Source organism: Zalophus californianus, chromosome 1 (assembly GCF_009762305.2).
Source record: "Zalophus californianus isolate mZalCal1 chromosome 1, mZalCal1.pri.v2, whole genome shotgun sequence".
In the NCBI taxonomy this organism is placed as follows: Eukaryota; Metazoa; Chordata; class Mammalia; order Carnivora; family Otariidae; genus Zalophus; species Zalophus californianus.
The window spans coordinates 97,181,072-97,205,148 of record NC_045595.1 but is presented as its reverse complement, the minus strand read 5'-3'; the positions used below and the strand labels follow the sequence as shown (position 1 = coordinate 97,205,148).

The 24,077-nt window shown below is 45.6% G+C and overlaps 1 protein-coding gene across 19 annotated transcripts in view; it reads right to left on the bottom strand.

Moving 5' to 3' along the window:
* The window catches only part of ZBTB38 (zinc finger and BTB domain containing 38), a 111,089-nt gene that overhangs the window by 60,469 nt on the left and 26,543 nt on the right, over positions 1 to 24,077 (bottom strand). For 12 of the 19 annotated variants that reach the window (XR_003518252.2, XR_003518253.2, XM_027585340.2 and 9 more), the window contains one exon: positions 14,603 to 14,705. The gene's annotated coding sequence lies outside the window, so the exon portion shown is untranslated. Of the gene's footprint in view, positions 1 to 2,121; positions 2,320 to 12,488; positions 14,028 to 14,602; positions 14,706 to 15,501; positions 15,721 to 16,187; positions 16,607 to 23,185; positions 23,434 to 24,077 lie in introns of those variants that run through there. The other 7 variants (XR_003518256.1, XR_003518258.1, XR_003518260.1 and 4 more) reach the window with 6 other exon arrangements.

Here is a 24,077-nt window from a genome sequence, read left to right as displayed (position 1 = left end):
CAGGTAGGGAACCGGATCAAAGAGCTGGTTTATGAGGAGGATAATGAAGTCTGTGCTCCCTCAGGAGCCTGTGGGAAATGCAGGTGGTGCCCTCAATCAACAGGCATCCGAAATAGAAAGGAAACTGGGCTGAAGATTCAGATGTGCACTGCACTGACACAATGGAGGTGGTCGAGAACACGAGCAGGGAAATGGTCCAAGGAAGGTAGAGTGGACAAACAGAAGGAGCTGGGGGAATACCACTACCGAGGGGTAACAGATGTATCAGAATCACCTGGTGGCCCTTATTAAAAACTTTAGTTTTGGGGCACCTGGGTGGCTCAGATGGTTAAGCATCTGCCTTAAGCTCAGGTCATGATCCCAGGGTCCTGGGATCGAGCCCTGAATTGGGCTCTCTGGTCCACGGGGAGCCTGCTTCTCCCTCTCCCGCTTCCCCCCCGCTTGTGCTCTCTCACTCTATCAAATAAATAAATAAAATCTTAAAATAAAACAACAACAGAAAACAACTTTGATTTCTGGATGCCACCCCACACCGACAGAATCAGAATGGTCAGGGGTCAAGCCCCAGAAATCAATTTTTAACAAGTTCCCAGGCATTTCTGAATCAAGACTAGGACTAGACACTGTTATCAGCTTCCTAATAATGCTGTAACAAGTTAGCACAAACATGGTGACTTAACAACAACAGAAATTGATTCTCTCACATTTCTGGAGGCTGGAAGTTGCAATCAAGGTGTCACTGAAGACTCTGGAGGACAATCTTTCCTTGCCTTTTCCAGCTTCTGGTGGTTCCAGGCAGTCTTTGGTTTGTGGTTTTGTCACTCTAATCTCTGCCTACATCCTCACATGGCCTTCTCTTCCTTATGTGCTGCTCCTCTGTGTGTTTCTTATAAGGCCACTTGTCTTTGGATTCAGGGCCCACCCCACAAGCCAGGATGAGCTCATCTCAAGATCCTTAGCTAACTCACAACTGCAAAGATTCCAAAGAAGGTCATATTCACAGCCATTGGGATATGAACGTATCTTTTGGGGGCCACCATTCAACCTACCACAGACACCATGGCAACAACTCCTCTGGATAAATGGGAGAGGGAACTGAGATCCAGAGTTCACAGCTAAGTTCCCTGGCAGTAGCAGGAAGAAGAGGAAGAGAGAGAGCTGTCGTGGGGCTAAGATCTATAGCTGCACCTCCAAGTCTTATGCTGCTCAAGGGACCCCAGGCCACTCAGCGTGCAGGGCACAAGGCCATCTGAAAGCACCATGCAGACTGGAAAAAATCACCCCAATCATAAATTAACAAAATGCTACACCACATTACACCCTCAAAACACAGGTGAAAGCTTTGAAAGACTGAAAAGGCTTTCCGTTAATTCACTTTTTAAACTAAATTAATTTGATAGGAAGTTAGGATTTCGTCTCTAAGATACTGTGGCCATTTTGTTCTCACCACCCTAATAGCTTCCAGTCCAGACATGTCACGGAAGCAGCACTGGTTATTGGGATTGGTTATTTCTATCTCTTAGAATGTTTCCTTAGGAGCAGGCAAAACTCTCAGTCACCACCATTAAAGAAGGTTCAGTTATGCCTCCCTTCTCACACCTACCAGAGGCCCCCAGTCCTTGATGAGAGCCCATCACTCCCCATTGTCACACTGCTATGCGTTCCAGCACGGCAGTCCTACGTTATAAAGATGTGGGTTGCCTCCTTGACACACGAAGGTTTTCTGGCCTCTTACCACAGGAACTTGCCTTCTTGGCAACATGGTTTGCATGGCCATAAGGGCCGTGGGGGGTGGGGAGGGTGGAAAGGAACCAGGTGCTATGTTCAGGTTAAAGTCACAGCCAGGGAACACGAGCCTTCAGAATCAGATTCCCTAGTATGGTCAAAACCACCCCATCATATATTCCGACGGTATAATGTAAAAGGCACATCTCCCAGCCCCTAGCCGCTAAGATTGTCCCAAAGTATCTCCTAGCTAGCAAACCCATAAGGACTGGTCTTTCTGCAAGTCTCTCCCTGTGCTTCACATCGCCATCTACAGCAGTGTCCCCCACGCATTAATGTGCACGAGTCAGCTGGGCATCTCGTGCAGTGCACTTTCTGACGCAGTGGGACACTTACATGTGGTCCATCTTCGTTTACATCAGAGCGGAGACAGCTGAGGTACACAGCTGAGTTGAAAGTTTAAGAAAACCAAGTCCCCTGGGCGCCTGGGTGGCTCAGCTGGTTAAGCGACTGCCTTCGGCTCAGGTCACGATCCTGGAGTCCCAGGATCGAGTCCCACATCGGGCTCCCTGCTCAGCGGGGGGTCTGCTTCTCCCTCTGACCCTCTTCCCTCTCATGCTCTCTGTCTCTCATTCTCTCTCTCTCTCAAATAAATAAAATCTTTAAACAAAACAAAACAAAACAAAACAAAACAAGTCCCCTTACTGGCTGGTGAAACGATAACTGTTATGATGGTGAGGATGATGCCAATGCCAGTAAGAACTTTCTACATGTGAGGCTCTGTGCTAAAGTGCTTTATAGACATTATGACTCAGCTCCAATAGAGCTAAGGAAAACAGGAGTGGTGAAAAGAGACTGAGAAAAAAGGCAGGGCATTATAACTTCCAGGATGTGCAAAAGGTCAATCAAGTGTCAACAGAGACAGAGGCCAATTCTCACACTGTCCCCGTCTGGAAATAGTTAGGAAGTGGCTAACTGCTTGGTATTTCAGAAAGCATCTGGGCCGAGCCAGTCAACACCAGAGACTAGGTATATGGCAAAACGCCTGTTGTCCTTCACTGTCACCCCATGGCCCAGTGCCAACCAGGTTAGCCTCTGCAGTCTTGGCTCCGTTCCACTGCCTTGGGAATAACATGCCTGAACAGGGAGTGGCTTCCTTTGGTGGGTTCTTCCTGTTCTATCCTGAGATGGGCACGTGGCGCACTGAGCAGCTTAATCAAGGCTGCTGTGTCTGATGCCTCCCCAGATGTCCTCCAGATGTCCTTGGACATACATGCTGTGTTTTGCTGCTGATTCTACTGACAAATCGCTTGGCCTGTATGACACGGACACAGTTTATCTCCAAAGTGGCTCCCTTATTTGCTGTGACATGGAGAAGGTTCAATGGCCATGACTTTTCCTTGGGATGGGTCTTGGAGAACTTCAAGCCCAGTGCTCTGCAGGAAAAGACTGGGCAGGCTGCCACCAAGGAAATGCAGACTGGTGGGCTGAGTCAGATGGTGTGGCTCTCTAACTGGCATGAGGGTAGCCCAGAGGCTGGATTCAGCCTGCAGAGAGGTTTCTTCTGGCCCTACAGTATTTCAAAAAAAATGTCATGCCACCATTTCGTCACCATTTTGCCATTCCATCTTCTTATACCCAGCCCACATTGAATGTTCATATTCTCTTCCTGCCCCTGTATGTATCTTTAGACCCTAATCTATAATAACATAAGTATAAACCACTTCTAAGTTTTATTCTACCTACAAGGTTCCAGTCTCTGTACAGGGATTCACTGTCCTCCTAAAATTTATGTGGTATCAGTATTCAAGCTTCTGAAACTACTGAAGTATTCCATCTTAAGGAAAGACAGGTGGTGAGAAGCCATGACACGGAATATATTTGGGTCACAGAATATTTCTTCAGGATTCCTCCAGTTTGTTCATGCCCATGTGGAAAATTTCTTAATATATGAATCCTAGGGGGCACAGTGGCAGAGAACAAACTATTCACTTTGCTCCAAAAGTCACTTTAACCCTAAGGTCAGCTTGAGCTCCACAAATTCAGATTTACACTCTTGGAGGCACCGGCTTTCCTTTTCAAAAGAGGCTCTATACTCATCGTTAGCAGATGATGTAGTGCGGGCAGCAATAATTGTTGAGAATGCATAGGCCTTTACCTGTAGCTCCTTATTGGGTCGGAGTATTCTGGACCATACCACGCTTCACCACCGCGTCACACAAATAACGATTCGAAAAACTAGACCACAGAAATGCAGCCAGGACAACCTAGCAGTCCGGGCTTCAGACAAAGGGATTGACACAATAAAGCATATCCGCCAAGAACACAAGTGTCTCCAGGGAATCTCTGCGAACTACTCAGTAGAAAAATGGTGGTCAACCCGAGGAAGCAGATTCTGCTCTAGAGACCCTGGCGTGGGGGTGGGGATGCAGAGCTGATCCTTTTGGCCTCCGACGCTGGTCCGGGGCCTCCAGGAGAAAAGCTGCTGATGCTCTTGCCCTGTTCTGCCCCCACTTCCTCCCCACTGTCAGTAAACAGCCCACGGTTCGCAGTGCTTCCCCCCCACCCGGTAAGATGCCAATGCACAGACAGCACGTTCACGGACCTGAGCTCTCATGTATTCAAGTCCACGGACGTACTTTTCTGGCACACACGTTTCCTCCTCCCATGTTTCCCATCATTTCTCTTCCCCCTCCCATTTTTCCAGTTTGAAGCCACCGCTGGCAACACTGCGCTCTCTGGAGCGAGGCCAGGCATGGCAGCACAGCTCCCCGAGGCGGCATGGGATTGTGAAACAGTCACCTCCTCCCGGGGTCCAGGAGACACAGGTGACTGGCAGAGCTGTCAGGCAAGCCCATCGGTAGGCCAGACGCACAGCGAGAGGCGCAGGAGCTTCTGCGCTGTGGAAATGCTGCAAAAACTCTGGCTGGTCACACAAATGGACACGCTACGGTTTGGACAAAAGAAATCGCCTGGGGAAAACTGATGGGTGGAAAGGGCAGGAGGAGGGAAGACTATGAAAGGAACTGAGTCCCGGGGGAGCTTCTGCCAATTTCACTCCAAAAGACACTGCGTTGAAGCTGAAGGAAGGTTTCTGGCAGGAGTCAGGTATCCGAATAGCTCCCCTGCTCACCTGGTGGACCCAAAGTATCTTGAGGGGTGGGGGTGGGGGCCAGGGAACAATCACAGCAATAGATAATCTGTCTCCACCAAAACAGTGAAATCCCCCAAACAAACACAAAGCCACTGCAGATAGAAACCCACAATAGGCTGTTTAAAAACTTACGCTTTTAAATATACTGATCTAAAAAAAAATCTGAAGAACAGGCTGTTCTGCAGAACAACAGCTCGAGTCTCTTGCTTGTGCTTTCATTTTAGAAAACAAATGCTGAGACTCCACAGGGGGAGGAGCTTCTCACAGGGATTCAAACTCATAGAAAATGGCCACCGGGTTTAGAAGCCTGAACACAACAAACAGGACACTCCAGGGACCTTCTGCGAATACACAGCACTTACCTTTCACGACAGTAACTGTCTAGGGGCAGATACAACCTTTTATTCTGACCAGTAACACGAATCAAGGCCTCCAGAGGATTTGTTTGCTGAACGCCACAATGACTAATCACCCGACTTTTTTTTATCCTCCCTAAGCAAGGGATCCTCATGGGGCGAAGAAATAGGTCATTTTTAATGTAAGGTAGCGTCGAGGATCAGAGGGAAGACTCCCATCTAAACTTCATTAAAAAAGGCCTCAAAAAGTATTTCCTAAAATAGAGGCGCACAAATCACCTTATCAGAAACTCGTAACAATAAATAGAAAAGAAAAGTCTTAAAATAGATGATTCAGGAGTGGCAAAAAGCTCTTGGGTGATTTCCTGAAAATGACAAAACCAAAACCAGATATGAAGAATGTTAAATATACAACAAAACAGGGTACGAGACTCACTCTGCAGTGCACATTCGTTTAGGAAAACATGTGTTTCCCAGGTAATCGACAGTGCTTCCGTGCACAAAGTCAACTTAAGAGTGTGCAGTGGCTAAAGAAACTTCAGATTTGCTAGACCTTGACAGGACAAATTTTAAAGGTCGGGTTCTCTTTTTAACCCTGTTGAGCACAGCACTCAGTGTAGGCCAGTTCTCTAACGTCTCAGTAAAATCCTCCTCGGGGCTTCATGTCTCTGCCTCTCATGGCTTTTTCCATCTATCCTCGTGTCTTCTGCTTCCGCAAGGGGGTCCTCCCGTGAAAGCAAAGGTGGAACTCCTGCTAGTCCAAGGGGAGGGCGGAACACACCACACAAGGTATGGTTCCGCCGCAGGCACCAGGAGGCAGGCATGACTTTGGCTCCTGGGAGACCGTCAGCGGCTTCCACCCACTAGCACAGAGACAGCGCCGCGCCCTTGAGGAGCCTTGTTCTCTGAGCTCGCGTCAGGGCTTTCAAGACCAGAATAAGCCGGTATAAGCAGGGACAGACCAGAATGCTGAGTAGATGAGTTTTGTTTTTTTGTTTTTTTAAAGATTTTATTTATTTATTTGTTTATTTAGAGCACGAGCAGGGGGAGGGGCAGAGGGAGAGAGCATCCCAAGCACATTCCCCACCCAGGGCTCGATCCCTCGACCCCGAGACCATGACCTGAGCCGAAATCAAGAGTCGAATGCCCCAACCGACTGAGCCACCGAGGCACTCCGCTGAGCAGATTTTTTTAAAAAGGAAATCCTCTCTTTGGTCTAGAAGCGAATCAACCTAACAGAGCTAATCAGAAATCTCTGTGCCTACATGAACATGCATACAAGTTTGGGGAGACTGCGATTCCAAATGTGGTGGGTCTCTCTTGCCTGGCAAGATAATAAATTCAGCTTTGTTTTTACTGAATTGGTGGTCTTATTATCTAATTATAATCAACTCTACAAATAATCAGAAGTTGTTCTAACACACGAACAGGAAAAATAACACAAACAAAATGGGGCCTAGAAACAATATCCAACTCACAAAGCAGGAAGGAAGTGACAGCTCCTATCTATCTCACCTTGCACAAAGCCTACCTTCATGGATTGCTGAAATAACCCCAGGATGTTCCTCCAGGATTTAAATAGCCACTAGATTTCTCATGAAAATGCAGCATGGAATGAACAAATGGCATAAAAGTGGCCGGCAGAATAGATGCAGACCAGTGCAAGTTGGGTCTCCCTCTTCATAGTCTTCAGAAAATATTTGATTCCCCTCAAAACTAAATAATTTTATAGCTCAGCAATTTGCATTGAAATAAGAGAGAAAAAAGTGCTTTAAAAAATAGGAAACCACCTTCTGCCTCTCCCAGTTTAAAAAGACATTTACTTGACTGCTTAATTTTTTTTATATATTTTTTAAATTTTTATTTATTTATTTGACAGAGACAGAGAGCACGCAAGCAGGGGGAGTGGCAGAGGGTGAAGGAGAAGCAGGCTCCCTGCTGGGCAGAGAGCCTGATGTGGGGCTCGATCCCAGAACCCTGGGGTCACGACCTGAGCCTAAGGTAGACGCTTAACAGTCTGAGCCACCCAGGTGCCCCTCTTGACTACTTTAATTGACAAGGATCCAAGTGGTGAACAGGACGGAAGTTTTGCATCATGGTGCCCAACTGGCATTATGGTCCCCTCTCTCCAACAGAACAGCTTCAGCCCCTCTTTAAGCTCTGCCTGCTGACTGCCATCTTTTGTTCTCCTGATCACCTGCCTTAAGACAGGGTCCCACCTGCTTCTGCAGACAATGTACTAGACTGGGCACTGGACACCGGGTTCTCTTCCCAGTTTGCTACTACCTGTGTGATCTTGAGTAAATCCTTCTGATGTCTCCTTATCCAGAACGTGAGGAGGCTGGGCTAGTTTATTCCTAAGGTTCTTTCTAGCCACAAAATTTGAAAACCTTGATTCCCTCCCTCCCATTTTATCATTTCTTGATTGATTCCCAGCCAGTCTCCGTCTTTTGGTAAGAATCCTAATTTTCTCCAAAACAAACAATCTCCCACCCCTAAATTCACACGCTTTCCTCAAAAGCATACAAGGTAAAAGCAGAACCCAAAGCCTGGCTGGTACTAGTCTATCTATGAGAAGAGTTGGAGGGAACTCTGAAATCAGGACCCCTGGCAGACCTCAAACGTAGAGTTAACTCTCACCCCACCTTTCCACCTGCTGGTCCCAGCACCTCTGCTTCTCTGCTGGAGAGGGAACCAAATTACTGCATCTCAGAGCTAGAAGAAACCTTGGTCATCGTTGAGCCAAACCTTCAGATGAGGAAACCAAGCCAGCAAAGTTACACGACTCTCCTTCCCAAGGTCGCACAGTGGGTCAGACCAGAATGCTGTGCTTTGTGCTTCTGTGCACAAAGTCAACTTAGAGTGTGCAGTGGCTCACACCACCACGGGTCTGGTCTGGTCTCTCACACCATGATGTTTTGTATCTCCCCCAACCTCCCTCTGCAGGGCTCTGGGCTCTTTCCCTCTCCCCCACCGTAGCCTTCCTGAGGGCCTTAGAGGGTCATCAACAAACACCTGCTGAGCACCTCTAGGCAATCCCCCAAGGAACTGTTCCAAACTTTCAACTGGCACAGTGATTCTGGGAACACTGAGCCCTGCATAGGGACAGTAAGAGCTATAACAAGACACAAATCAATGGGTCTCATCAGTGTAGAAATCCACTGGTGTCTTCACTTTAAAAGGAAAGCCTGAAGTAGCACATGGACAGTAGATAAGGACAGTTGGGGGAGATGAGGAGGCCCCACAAGTTGGGGGTCCTGAGCTGGTACCTGGCACATAGCTGCTATTTGTTGAACAATTTCAAGTTAGCTCCACCTGCTTCTTGTCAAAAATTCTGAGGTTACAGTAATATCAGGGACAAGGGTTTCTGAGTCCCTAAGCTAAAATCAGGAACAGTGATCTATTTCATATTCTCTCTCTGTGGTTGGGGAAACAACATGGGGTATGGAGAGAAGAGGCTGGACTCTGGAGTCAGACCCCAGGGTGTGAAAATCTCATCAGCTGCATTACTGAGCCTCTTCGCCTCAATTTCCACCACACCAGGTTATTCTGACATTCTCCTCAGATGGCTGAAATAATGCACATAAGGTATAGAACTCACTTCATGAAAATTGCTCCATCTTCTCCCCTTGGGCTCTATGGGAACAGACAGAAATTCGTATTTCTAGGAAGGCTCCAGGCTACTGGCGTCCTCCAAAAGCAGCAAACCATCAACAGAATGCCAACAACATTATAAAAGGACTCGGTCTAATTTTAAAAAATATATTCCCATTATCTGATTTTTAAATTATGTGCAGGGAGTATAAAGCACAATTCAATAAGAACAAGTCAAATATGTTTTATATTTTCCTTACATAGCTTAAATATCAAGAATATACATATGTCTCAATCCTTTCTTGTGAATAAGCAAGGAAGAGAGCTAGCACTAGGAGGAAAAATAGGATCAATTATTTTCTCATCTATAAAATGAGGTTGGGACAGATGAGCAATGTGAACTGGCCTAAAAATTTGCGACTCCAAGATGCAGACAGGCAGAGAAATGTAATCACGTAGCAGAGATGTTTACCAACCAGAGGACGCTGAGTCATATAGAAAAATGTGTCAAAATATACTTTAATGGCATCACTGGGCAATGCTGCCGCCATTAAATATATTATTTGTCACAACAATTAGAGTTACATCGCTTTTGCAAACTCTGGGCACAGGGTGTCACCATTTATCCTACAGGAGGAGAAGCTGCTTTGGGGGCTGCACGTCACCCGGTACTGCTGTGGATGTGCTGCAGCTGGAGACGGTGAGGGGTGAGAATCCTGGCATGCCTTGACTATCTGGGGCTGGGCTGTTTTTATCTTATTACAGATACAATCCACAAACGTTAATGATACTAATATAAAACACTGGGGCATAGACCTATCTCTGATAGAAACTGGATTTGCAGGGACACCTGGGTGGCTCAGTCGGTTAAGCGTCTGCCTTCAGCTCAGGTCGTGATCCCAAGGTTCTGGGATCGAGTCCCACATCCGGCTCCTTGCTCAGTGGGGAGCCTGCTTCTCCCTCTGCCTACAGCTCCCCCACTTGTGTGTGCTCTCTCGCTCTCTCTCTCACAAATAATTAAATAAAATCTTTAAAAAAAAAAAAAGAAAGAAACTGGATTTGCAATCAGCATATCAAGGCTCAGGTCTTCCCTATCTTCTGCTTCCCAGAAACTGACACTTGTTAATCCTCATCTTGCACTGGCTGTTTAAAATGAAGATTCCCAGGCCCTCCCCCAAATCCACACCCTCAGAATCTCTGGATTGCGGGCCTGGCAACCCACATTTTAATAAATTCCCCAGGTGGATTCTTATCCATATTAGTTGCCAGTCAGTTGAATTATCACGGGATAGATTAGCTACAGCGGGAGGAATGCTCTTTCCATGATAAAATCAACACATTAAAATGAGTCATAAAGATAAGGCTTTGTGTATAGAGGCATCTTACACAGAAATTTACATACCTATACAAGGTTGTAAGGGGAAGGAAATCAACATTTATTAACTTCCTACTATGGTACAGATCCTGACCAAATTACATGTTTCTCAATCTTCAAAATAATCTTATTTGAGTTATAGATGGAAAAAGTTAGACTTACACAGAGAGTAACGTTTCTGAAGTCACAAGCCTGGAAAATGGCCCGGTGAGGTTGTGAAACTAGATTTATCTGACCCCAGTCTTCTCATTCCATTGTATTAAGCTCATATGCCCATGAAAACACACACACACATACACACACACTCTTTCTCTTTCTCTCTCACACATACATACATCATACATTAGCCATTTAGTAAAAGGCAAAGGAATTAAATTACTTTTAGCAAACCTCTTGCATCAACAGAAATGTAGTTCTTAAAGAACTTATCCTATCAACAGATATTCTCTGGTCTGTCTGCTCACAACAGAATAAAGTGTACAAATGACTACTATCAAAACCACATTTAAAAGCTGTATTTTTAGTAATCAGAAGTGTTTTGGGGGGCGCCTGGGTGGCTCAGTTGTTAAGCGTCTGCCTTTGGCTCAGGTCATGATCCCAGGGTCCTGGGATGGAGCCCCGCATCGGGCTCCCTGCGCAGTGGGAAGCCTGCTTCTCCCTCTCCCACTCCCCCTGCTTGTGTTCGCTGTCAAATAAATAAAATCTTAAAAAAAAAAAAAAAGTGTTTTGGGGGGCTAGCTAGGATCAAATTTAACAGTGATTCTTGATTTGTGCAAACTACAAATTCTTGGAAATGAACCCATTTAATATTCATTCAGCAAGTCACATTACCTCAAAAACAGAAGTGCCAACAAACATGATCTAGCCCTTGTTGATCCAATGGTGTCCTGAGTTCAGCACCCCCCGCCCTCCGCCATCATCTGACACTTCAGGCTCCCTCCACTGGGAAATCCCTTCTGCTGGCTGGCTGCTGGAGTCCTGCTCTCTTGCAGTTCTTCCTTTCTCCCTTGCCAGACTTCTCTCTGGGTCCTCCCTAGGTCCTTCCTTCTTTTCTCATAAGGATCCATCCTCAACCTTTGCCTCCCTATATTCTCTCTCTAGAAAATCTTTTCTCCCACCTCCTGACTTTTCTTATATCTAATGACTCCCAAGCTAGCTCTAGCTTTCCTCTGTGGCACAAAGCCCCCTGGGGGCTGTCACCACCTCCAACTCAGCACCTCTGAAATGCAGCTCCTTATCCACCTTTGAAGTTTCCCTCACCGGCAGCACTCTGGGCGAAACCTCAGTGGCAGCTTTAGTTACTCCTTCTTCACTGAGATGTCAGATGGTGTTCTTTCCTTTGCATCTGTTCCTTTCCCATTTCACATCTTCCCCTCCCACACTCCCCCCTTTCCCTGATGGACTGTGGGAGCCTTCTAACTGGTCTCTGCCCTGCCTTTCCTCCCTATCGCTCTCCCCATGAGCTACTCACAAGAGCTTGCCCCTGATGCATAGCTGTGACACTCCCCTGTTCAAATATATTCAATAGACTCCTATTGGTTTAATACATTCATATTTCCCAGCTGGACATACAAGACCATTATTGTTTGCCACTGAATGTTCTCAGTTTTATTTCCCACTTGATGCCTGTATAGGCCAGTTCTAACTCAGTTGGACTCACTACCTTTCCCTGAATATGGTCCATGCTCTCTTGTTCTCCTGCTATTCTTCCTATCTCAAATGCCTTCTCCTCATCTCTCTTTTTTTAAAGAGTTATTTATCTTTTTAAAAGATATTTTATTTAGGGGCGCCTGGGTGGCTCAGTTGGTTAAGCAACTGCCTTTGGCTCAGGTCATGATCCTGGAGTCCCTGGATCGAGTCCCGCATTGGGCTCCCTGCTCAGCAGGGAGTCTGCTTCTCCCTCTGACCCTAACCCCTCTCATGTGCTCTCTCTCATTCTCTCTCTCTCAAATAAATAAAATTTTTAAAAAATAAAAAAAATTAAAAAAAATAAAAGATATTTTATTTATTTGAGACAGAGCACGAGTGTGTGCATGAGCAGGGATGGGGGGCTGGAGAGGAGGGGCAGAGGAAGAGGGAGAAGCAGACTCCCCGTTCACCAGGGAGCGAGACGCAGGGCTCGATCCCAGGACCCTGAGATCATGACCTGAGCAGAAGGCAGATGCTTAATCAACTGAGCCACCCAGGTGCCCCTATTTATTTACTTTAAAGGGGGGGGCAGAGGGAGAGGGAGAGAGAGAATCTCAAGAACACTCCCTGCTGAGCACAGAGCCCTATATGGGACTTGATATCATGACCTGAGCCAAAATCAAGAGTTGGATGCTTAACTGATTGAGCCATCCAAGTGCCCCTTCTCCCCATCTCTTTTATGGAAACTCTACATCCTTCAAGGACTTGCTTAAATGCCTTTTCTCAAAAAAGAGTCCCTTGACTCCTAGAGGTAAAGGAGACCTCTTCCTTTTCGAATTACCAAACTATCTTTTTAGGCATTTACCACACAGTGTTCTGCATATGCTATTTCCTCATCTACATAACAGGGTCTGAGAGGGAAGGACCCAGATCTTTTTGCTGCTGAATCCTCTGTTTCCTCTAGCACAGTGATGTACTCATGTAGGCACTCAATAAATATTTGCTGTATAACATTTATAGAACTCCTAGAAGTTTACAAAGCACATTCACATTCGACATCTCATTTGTTCTATTTGGAGTTAAGTTTATTACAAGCAGCATTCAAGACTTACAAACTGATTTCTGTTGCTTAATGCAATTATTGGAGCTCTCTAACTTTGTACTCTGTAAACTAGAGTATCTCTTAAATTGCTTTACCTTTGAACACTTCTAGTCCTGAGTAGCCTACAAAGCTAGAAGAGGAGAGCATTTCAAGTTAAAGAAAGCCCCCTTGCCAAACTGCTTTCCTCTATGTCTACTGGTTAAGTGTACAAACAAAAGACCTCTATAAGCAGGTGACAGTAATGGCAAAATCAAAATTTAAAAGAGAAGAAATTCCTTTCCTTTTTGGGGGGAAGGAGGGTGAAGGGAGAGAGAGAATCAAGCAGACTCCACACCCAGTATGGAGCCCAATGGGGGTTGGGTCACAACCCTGAGATCAGGACCTAAGCGAAAATTAAGAGTTGGATGCTTAACCGACTGAGCCACCCAGGTGCCCCAAGAAGAAATTCCTTTCTTAGGATTTCAAGATTTTTAAAGATGTATCCTTTATGGGTCAATCTCAAACTTCCTTGGAGCTGATATTCTAGTATGTTAACAACAGCAAATCTCTAACAGTTGGACAAATAATTCCTTGCTAAGAGATTGAACATGATTAATACCATGATTGTAAAAATACAGTATGCTTGGTCTTGAATACCCAAGTGCCTTGTAGGAGTTTAATATACATTTGTTGAGTGAACAAATCAATGAATTAATTCAGAGAAGACCTTACTATTGTTTATAAGTTGAAAGTATCAGTTTTAGTAATCAGATGGAAGTATAGGTTAAATTTGAAAAAAATGAAAAACTGCATCAAAAGGCAAGAACTGTGAAATGTCAGCTACTCAGGTCTCTTCCTGTTAACAGATCCCACGCTGACTGCTGGAGAGGCAGGTGAAGGAGGGGTGAACATCAGGCACTGCCCAACTGACTGCCTCTTCGGAGTTTAGGCTGCAGACTCCTCAAGGGCCAGCACTTTGCCTTGAACTTTGTGGTCCTAGCATTGTGCTTTGCATACAGAATGTGCACCACACATGTAGTATGAGATATAAAGCCCTCCATGACCTGTCTGCATTTTCACACTTTATTCCTTCACATCTGTTCTTCTTTACACCTTGTAGGGGTATTGTGAGGAGTTAAAAAACAAAACAAAACAAAACAGCATTTTGTTGGGCTGTCAGTTCTTGTCTACATAAACTGCAAGCATCCCGGGGGTGGGCTCTTCACATGTGTACTCTCAGGGCCTAGCATGGTGCTCTCCCTCCGGTAGCCTCTGAGCTACATGACTGAGCAATGGAGATCCGAGTGTCATCCTGCCTGAGCCCCAGCCCACTGGGTTACCCTGAAGAGCCATTTAAACTCTCTGGGCCTCAATGATGTCTGTGGCCCCTTCCAGTCTGGACAAGCTAGAGATCTATGAAGAGATTTACAGAAGCTCCCACGACGGTCACTGGCAGAACTGGAATGAGAGGCCAGTTGTCCTGAAGCCCTGTTTCACTTAGTCCCCCCTTCATCACAGGGGCCTCCTGTCTCCTTAATAACAGTTCACTTAAATGTCATTGTCACTCTGTAATCCCCCAATCTGGTAGATCGCTGGCACAAATCATATGCCCCTTGGGAATCCTGCAGTCCCTCAGGAAAACCCTTTTTTATTTCATACATATGAAGGAGAAACACAAATTCAGTTACCTCAGTTAGAACACACCAGCACTAACAGTTAGTTTCTTGTGCTTTGGAAGGAATCACTCGGAAATTCTTGGTTCTGAGTCCTCCATCTCCTCCACATCAAGACCTAAAAAAGAAAGAAAGAAGGGAAGAAAAAACACAGTGTCCCATGATTGGCTGCCAGGATTTGATGTTTCAGCAACAATAGTAATTACAATTACCATGTGTCTTGAACACCTACTCTAAGTCAAGCACTGAGCAAAATACTGACATATGTGACCTCATATAGTCTTCATAATACCCCTCCGATGTAGGAGACATTCCCTACTTTATAGCTACAGAAAAAGAGGCTCTGAAAGGTCATGGAATCTATTCAAGGTCACACAGGTAGTTTATGTAAGATCTGAGACTTAAATCCAGGTTCAGTTGACTCCAAAGCTTGGGTTATTAACCTGTAAACAAGTGTTTTAAAAACTTTGTGGCAGTGACCTACCATTTAAAAAAGAAATTACACTATATAAACCCCAAAGTCTCAAAACAACACTTACTCTTAATGCAATGCACTCTGATATTTTCTGTTCTCTTTTCTATATTGAATTACGTATTTTATATCCTTTTTAAAAAATTCCTGTAGTAACCCACTAAACTGATTCCACAATCTTCTAATGGGTCCCTACTCTTGTTGGAAAAACACTACACTTACATACAGTACCTCACCAGAAGTTTCTCTGAAACCACGGACTAAATTCTCCTCTGCTTTTTAGACATGCGAACCAAACGGGAGTAGCTGAGCTTCGTAATTGGGAGAAAAGTCTTTAACCTTTAAAATATGTATAAGGCACCATAACATATATCATCTATAATGGATCCTTAAAAGGAATATTCAATTAGGGCCACAGTCCAGAATGGAATTAGTCACTTACCTACAGCAGAGCAAGACTTAATAAGTGGAATCCCGGACACACTAAAATCTCGGGTGATTTATTATACACCCTGCAAAGCAGCAGCTTACAGCGGGCGGTTGTGTTGTACCAACAGAACAGACCTAACTCCTTGCAAAAGTAAGAGGCTGAGATTGCAAACCCCTGGGGGCAGGGCCCTGCCGTTGCACGTCCCATTCAATTCCAGGGGCTTGGTGTTGAACCAAGAAAATCATCAGGTTCCCACTGGGTCGGGACTGGAGTCCCAGTCGCAGGCCGGAGCCAGGGGAGCTGTGACTGTCAGCGCAGTTCCTGAGCCTGCTGGACCTGAGCCCTAAGGTCCCCAGCCCTTGGGTGCGCATTTCTCCCCCCGCCCCCGGACCTCTTGCACAGTCAAGCAGTTGGGCCACGAGATGCGGCGCCACCTGCCCGGGTCTGCAGTTGGCCCCCTTCTCCCCGCTGAGGCGCAGGCCCCCGGCTCCGGGCACCTGCGGCCGCTGGGTCCCTGCAGCAGCTCGGCTTTCCAGCGTTCGCGGAGCTCACAGCCCTGCGCCAGCCTTTGCCAGCCAGGTTTCGGGGCTCCTTCCTGAGAAGAGGAGGGGTCAGGCTGGTCGCGCCCGGGGCCCCGCGCCCGCAGGCCGCACCTCGCCCACCCAGCCCCGCACACAGACCCTGCGAATGGCACTTACAGGGCTCGACTGCTCCAGCGCCAGCGCGTTCCCCCAGGGGTCCATGGCTCTTCCGGACCCGCGAGTCCGGCCGCTGCGCCACACAGCACCGCCCAGAAAATGGACGCCGGCGGCTCGGCTCTGCCGGCCCGGCCCGCCCCCGGCGCGGGGTAGCGGACGCAGCGGGTCTGGGAAGGGGTTGGCCCGACCCTCAGCCCGTGGGCCCGGGCGGCCGGGGAACCGCCGCGCGGAGTAAGAGGCCTCGGGAGGGCGGCGGCGGGACCGGGGGCGGGGGACGCACGACGGCCGCGCGAGGCCCAGACCGTACCTGGTGCGACGGCGGGGTGGGGGCTGGGGGTAGGAACCGACGACGGCCCCGCGGGGGCCCCAGACTCCACCAAAGCGGCAGTGGCCTGCGCCTCATTCCCGAGGGAGAACACGGCTAGGAACCTGGCCCAAGGACAACATGTTTGGGGGGCCAGCGGCCACTGTCACCATCAGAACAAGGCCTGGGGCGGCAGAAGGGCCCTTGAGTTCCAGATCCAGATCTCAAGAGGGCATCCAAGCCCTGCACATTTCAGAGAGGCAGGATTCAGAGAAAGTCAAATGCAGTTTTAATGTAATCAAATTCTCAGGAATAGTGTGTCACCTGCGCTTTCCCATGGCTGTCGGGGTGGGGGGGGTGGCTAGATCGATTTTCCCAACGTGGTATAAAAAAGCATTTCACGCAAAAGACCCAGTCCTCTTCCTCAAATAAAGGGCGCTGACTGCCCGCTAGGATCTTTCTTCCAAGATTCTGGGACTGCTCATTGAAAAAGTATTCACTTACTCCACAAGCTTGCCTTGTGGAGCTATCAGCCTCCTGCGCTAACGTGCAGGTTTTGTTTGCTTGCTTGTTGTTTTGTTTTGTTTTGTTTTGTTCAACAAAACCACCCATGTTCCCTGCATTTTGGTAGTAGGAGTCTGATGTAAAATTTGCTTGAGCAAAGATTTACTCCCAGGTTACAACTTAGAAGGATAAAAAGCCTGTTATCCTGCTTTTAGTTTGGAATACAATGTTTCCAATTCTGCATCTCCGCTCCGGACCATACTTTAAGAACCCTATCATCTTGAAGACTAAAGTAGATTATAATATTAAATACACAGCTAGCAAAACATTTTAAATAATCAAGGAAAAATATATTGACTTAAAGTCAAATTAAAGAATTATGTAATTTAAAAATAAAGGCAGGGTTTTAAAGGCTGGCAGTTTGGGCAACATGCACACACATGTACACTAGCAGTTCCCAACCTTCTCGAAGCCAAGCACCCTCTAGTCTTTCTCAGTAGCCCACATGTTTAGAAAGATCTATTCCACTAAACTGTGTTTATTAACTAATGATTCATCTTCCCACTTAAAAAAGAACCCTACAATGTTTTTGTGTAAATAACCGCCAATCAGAGCTTCTACAAAACCTGAGCCAATTCATTGTCAGTCGTAGATTCCAACCTAAAGAAACTTGTGGTCTGATTGCAAGTTTATGTGTTTTCGTTGAGGCTTTTGGAAACTGTGAAAACCATTTGGAGACCTCCAAGAAAACTGAGGTACACAAATTAGGAACCACGGGTTGGAATGTGCCAGTATGAGGCATGACTCTCTGTGCTTCCCTAAGATTGGAAGGCGGGAAGTAGTCAAGCGAGGGAGTTTGGCATTTGGATTCTGCCTGGCTGGGTTTAAAAGCCAGCTTTGTCACTTACAGAGTCGCTGTGTAATTTTAGGCAAGTTACTTAACTTCCCTGAGCCTCAGCTTCCTCATCTATAAAATGAGGCTTATTTTAATGTTACACTTACCTTGTAGGGCTTCTTAATAACTTAATGGGATAATACATGCAAAGTATCTACAAAAGTGCCTGGCCCATAGTAAGCATTCTATAAGTGTAAACTGTTGTGGCTGCTAGTGGAAGGCAATTATTCAGAGCTCTAAGGTCCTACCATCCAAGCAGTAAGAATCATAGCTATGAACGTAAGGCAACCTTTATACCCTAGAAATTTTCCATGCGTGAGCTGCCAGGGTCACATGGTGAGTGACATAAAGGGATTTAAACACAGGTCTGTCTCCACAGTCCACTTTCTGTGCTGCTAACATGTTCCAGGTGGTACCTTGATCAGACGCTGTCAACAGCTTGTTAAGGGTGAAATCGGCTCTGGCTTCCCTAAGAGGCTTAGCAAGTGAATGGCTCCTTACATCCACTTGGGAATTCACAAACAGTGGCATTTCTTTCTCATTAGAGCCAAATGTTTCTCCAGAAGCGAGTAGATTTCCCCAAATTGTTATTAATAACTAAAATATCATGGCAACAGTTTTAAACACCACAGCCGAAAACTTACATAATCAGCCTGTCCTTCAAAATTTTCCACCCTTCCTCATAACCAGTCTCAGATTCTCTCTTAATCATGCTTCTGAGTATGGGAAACTATCTGGAAATCTCCAGGAACATCCCAACGTGTCATAATTTTATGCTTCTATGTAAAGATTTATCCTTTCCAAAACAACTAAATGGGATTTGTTTTTCTATATTTTTATACCTTTCCGTTCAATACATTTGCAAATCAGAAAAAAAAATGCTACAACTTTTGAGATCCTTTCTTCTGAAATATCTTCCAGTTCTTCCGCATCTCCAGGGTGGCTTCCGGTCCTTTCCTAGTGGACTTTCCCAGGAAGTTTTCCTCGTTTTCTACCCTCATTTCCTTTAACCCCCACTTGATTTCTGTTAGGCTACAGCTACATGCTTGCACTTTCTGATTTAGGGCTGTTGGTCAATGTAACATTTGCAGTCAGCCTCCCCCCCCCCCCCCCCCCCCCCCCCGTTTTTTAAGGTTTCAATATTATCATAATGTATAAAAAGACTAAAGTCTGTCTCTTTTTAAAACCCACTTCCTTCCTTAGTTTCCCACCAGGGGTTAGGAATCCAGAACTCGTTAGTTCGGTCTCCCATGTTTGCAACACTCTCGTTAATTTGTTGCTTTACTTCTCTCTATCCCTCATCCTGGGGACTCACCAAATTTGTATCCCTTGGCCTCCCTTTATGTGGCTGCTTATCTCTTTCCCTTCTAGCATTTAAGAAAGTCTGTCTGAACTGTAGTCGTCCCTACTCTCCACCACATTCCTGAAAAGTCCTCTTGTGATGGTGCATGGAGAGGTCTACCAAAGACCCTGAAGAGGCAGTGTTTACAACAGGGGCCCTAAGGCTCCTGGGAGCCAGGCAGGAAGTAGTGTGAACTGGGGTCTGCAGGATAATGCATGTCCCACCTAAGTGGGGAACAGGCGTGGTCGCTACCCAGCCCCAGAGCAACCCGGGCCGGGTCGGGGTGGGTTGGGGGGGGCAGATCTGTAGAATTTTCAAATGAAGCCCAAATCGGCATTTTTTATGTAAAGTCTATGAAATGTTGACTACTTACACAAACAAATGAAACTAACAAAAGCGTCTGAATCTGATCAAGTCTCTAGCTGTAACTACCGATTTACAGGAAATTTCTGCGACAGAAGAACATGTAAAACAGCACCAAGGAGTATAATCAGACTTCAGATTGTAGGAAACTCTACAGGTCAAACAGTTTCTTCAACAAATTTTATAGCAACAGCAAGGATGAAAGAAAGAGGGAAGGAAGCCAATAAATTAAATGACATTTAAGGAAATATCAATTGTACTGTAAGGAACTTATTCGGAATCATGCCTTGAACAAGTAATTTGGTGTTTACTTAAATGACATAATTGGACAGATCGGGCCAAATTAGGAGAAATGCTGACTATGATATTTGATGTTATTAAAGAATTATTATTTGTTGGTAATGAAAATGATACTGCGGTTATTTTTCTTAGAAAATCACATTTCTTAAAGATTTTATTTATTTGACAGAGAGAGACACAGCGAGAGAGGAAACACAGGGGGAGTGGGAGAGGGAGAAGCAGGCTTCCCGCTGAGCAGGGAGCCCCATGCAGGGCTCGATTCCAGGACCCCGGGGTCATGACCTGAGCCGAAGGCAGCCGCTTAATGACTGAGCCACCCAGGTGCCCCAAAATCACATTTTTTAAATGTATTTTTTTAGTAACTCACATTTTAAAAAAGTTTTCTTTAGAAATATTTCAAACTTATAGAAGAATTTCAAGAATAGCACCAAAAAACGCCTACATACATTTTACTCATATCTACCTACCTACCTACTTATTTTTTCTGAACTATTTGCAAGTTGCAGACATCATTCTCTTTTACCCCTAAATACTTCAGCATTTTTTTGCTAAGTAAAAGGGCTTTCTCTTCATATCCTTGTCTTTTAGAGAATCACACTAAAATACTTAGAGATAAAATGATATGATATCTGGGATTTACTTCAAAATAATACAGGAGAGGATTTACATAAAACAAGGTTGGCCGGCCATTGAGAATTAGAGAAGTTGGGTGATGGCTACATGGGGGTTCATTAAACTAGCCTTTCCATATTTTGTACAGGTTCAAGATTTTCATAATAAAAGTTTTAAAAGATTATGTAATGAGAGGCTTTAAAATGATATGCTATTAAGTGAATAAGAGGAAGATACAAAATTGTCTACAAAATATCTCAAGGGGCACCTGGGTGGCTCAGTCGTTAAGCGGCTGCCTTCAGCTCAGCTCATGATCCCAGGGTCCTGGGATCCAGCCCCACATTGGGCTCCATGCTCAGTGGGGAACCTGCTTCTCCTTCTCTCTGTGCCCCTCCCCCCTGCTTGTGTTCACTCTTTCTCTCTCTCTCTCTGTCAAGTAAATAAATATAATCTTTAAAAAAGTATATATTATCTCAAGTATTTAAAAAATCACCATGATAGATAAAAGATTGAAAGAATACATGCCCAAATAGTAACATTCCAAATTATTCCACAGTAGCTATATTTTACTTTTATAATTAGAGTTCTAAGTATAATGAGAAGAATTAGAATAATTAGAAGCACTTAGAAAATTAGAAAAAAAAACATTGCAATGGAGTCAATTAAAATTATCGTTAACAAATAAAACACATATGTGGTCTGGACTGACCAATGGGCCCCGGTTTACTGATTTCGGCTTAGAAAATGGGTCCACAGACTATGGCCTATGGGTCAAATTTGGCCCACCACCTATTTTTGTATAGCCTGCAAGCTGAGAGTGGTTCTTACAATTTTAAACGATCAGGGAAAAAAAACTGAAAGGAGAGTAATATTTCATGATGTGGAAATTACATGAAACTCAACTTTCAGTGTCCACAGATAAGTTTGTACTAGGACACAGCCACCATCATTCATTTCTGTATCTATGGTAGTTCAGGGCATACATTATTATTGTTATACTGAATATTACATATTAAATTTTAAATTTTGCCAGTAAAAAGCTTATGGAAATTTGTTTTCTCAGTTATTATATAAATATCTATATAGTATCCCCAATTGTGCCTTAATCCACAAAACCTAAAATATTTACTATCTGACTCTCTACAGAAAAAGTATGCGAAGTCCTGATGGAGGACCGGGCGTCCCCTGTGACCTAAAAGCAGCTTATTGTAGAAACTGCACTGGACTAGGATGGCCTCTTAATGCTCCTAGTGACCTGGAGAAGTCATAACTTCTTTGGGCCACAGTTCCCTTAATGACAAAATAAAGTGTGTCTAAGGTCTACACGGCAAATGAAGTCTGTGATTCACATTTCTGTGAGAGCTCAACAAGCAGTACAGGGTGATGACAACACCAAGGGCTGGCGTGGTCCTCCTGAAGATCAAGGAATTCTTTTTTTTTTTTAAAGATTTTATTTATTTATTTGTGTGTGAGAGAGAGAACACAAGCAGGGGGAGCAGCAGAGAGAGACAGAGGGAGAAGCAGGCTTCCTGTGGAGCAGGGAGCCCGATGCAGGACTCGATCCCAGGACCCTGGGATCATGACCTGAGTCGAAGGCAGACACTGAACTGACTGACTGCCCCAGGTGCCCAATCAAGGAATTCAATGAGAATAACCTTTGGCACTCTGAGCAGAGTCTGGATAGGCTGGTGAAGAGCAAGGAACAGGCCTCAGGAGCTCCAAAGGCAGAGCAGCATGCCTGCTGTGGACAACATGACTTTGGGAGAGAATTCCTTAAATCTGCAGCTTAAATCAGGTATTTTTGGGTCTATTTCTAGTCTTGGCTGTGTAGAAGACCACAGCACATGTAAAAAGTCTGCTCATTTAATTGAACGTTTAATGCAGATCTAGCAGAGTGATGGGTGGGGGGGGTGAGGGGCTCTCTGGCATCCTCAGATATAGAATAGGAGCCTTGGGATGGGGACTTCATAAGATTCTGGGCTAAATTACCCTCAAGGATGTCAATCTGTAGGCTCTTTGTAACAGCCAACATGGGACAATTAAAGCAGCAAGACCAACATCACCACCGAAGCCAGACGGAATATCATGGCGCCAGTCCCTATGCAGCAGGCCTGCGGTCTGCATTTTAGGGGCTTTCCCAAGACTTCTTTTCCTAGTTGCACCCCCTCCCCACCCTTTCTCCCTTGTACCCTGCACCCCCTTCCCTTCAGGGTATGCACAGCAGCATCTCCTTTTGTTCACCAGCGGCCTCCTGACTGCTCCCTTTGTTTCCTCTTATTTTCTGAGGGCCCCCCCCCCCACCTCCACAGCCCTCTCCATCTGCAGTCACCTCCGTATCCCCATTTCGCCTCCTAGATGACCACCCCCTTCTCTTCCACATCATTTCCTCAATAGCCTGCAGTTTCTAGAAAATCCTTCAGTGATGTAGCCCCTCTCTTTCCCTACTAAAGGTTCCCCTCTTCCCTTCCACAGCTCAAGAAGTGAGGGAGGGGGGAGAATTACAAGGGCACTGCTCTCCTGGGATTTAACCACATTCTCAGCTGGTGGCTTTTGTTTTCTCGGCTCACTGGCTTGTAAGGCCCTCAGGGCAGGCACTCTGCGTCATGCTCAGCGCTGGGGAAGATGGGCAGGACTGTTGGGCCTTAATTAGAGCAAGGCCTCAGACAGGGTAGAAGATTTTAGCAGGCAAAATGAAAAAGGAATTTCAAAATGTCCATTTGGCAGCAATGACCACAGGGGAAGGAAGAGGTTTATTGTATTATATAAAGAAAATCACGAAAGCTCTCACAGCTTTTTGCGAACACAGAAATAATATTTACACTGGCTTTTTTAAAAACAAAACAGAACCGGAAAACAAACTCCCTCTGCAGGCCAAATGTAGTGAGTGTAGACCCAAGTGCTAGTCTTGAACCCCGAGCAGGGAGAGCTGCAGAAGCAAGGAAAGAATTAAGGGAAAAGATGCAAAATGAGTTAGCAGATCAAAAGAACAATTTTCTTGTCAACGAGACTTTGAGGCCACAGCAGAGCCACACTGGGATCACCTAACAGAGACGTGAGCTTTGGCAACTGGTCTTTGATATACCTGCTACCCACCAAACCTTCTGCAGGACAGCCAGCAGGGGAGACCCCCACTGTCAGCCAGGGAAGGTAAAAAGGCAGAAGCATCTTGCCTGCATCACAAATTCAAATTTTTATATTCAAGGGCTTCTCAACTTAACATCTGCTCATGAATGCAAAAGGGTGTCAGCTGTTAGTGAAGTCACCTGGCAAATGCAGGCAGACCAGCTTGGAGGAGGACAGCCAGACATACGGTGGCTTATTAGGAGCCAAGACATCTTGGGAAGGTGATGAGGATGAGACATGGAGTCCCAGGAAGAACCACCCTTGCCATCAAGTGAAATACCCCCAAACTGAAGGCCGGCCTCTAAGGGAACAGCATAAAAGGCCCCTAAGAGAACAGCATGCCATTCATCTCTGTCTGGAACAGAGAGGACACACAATTGTGCCTGTCCATACAATGTCTAGCCTCGTGTAGGAACCCGGATGGAAGTTTCATAGGGTGTTTCATGT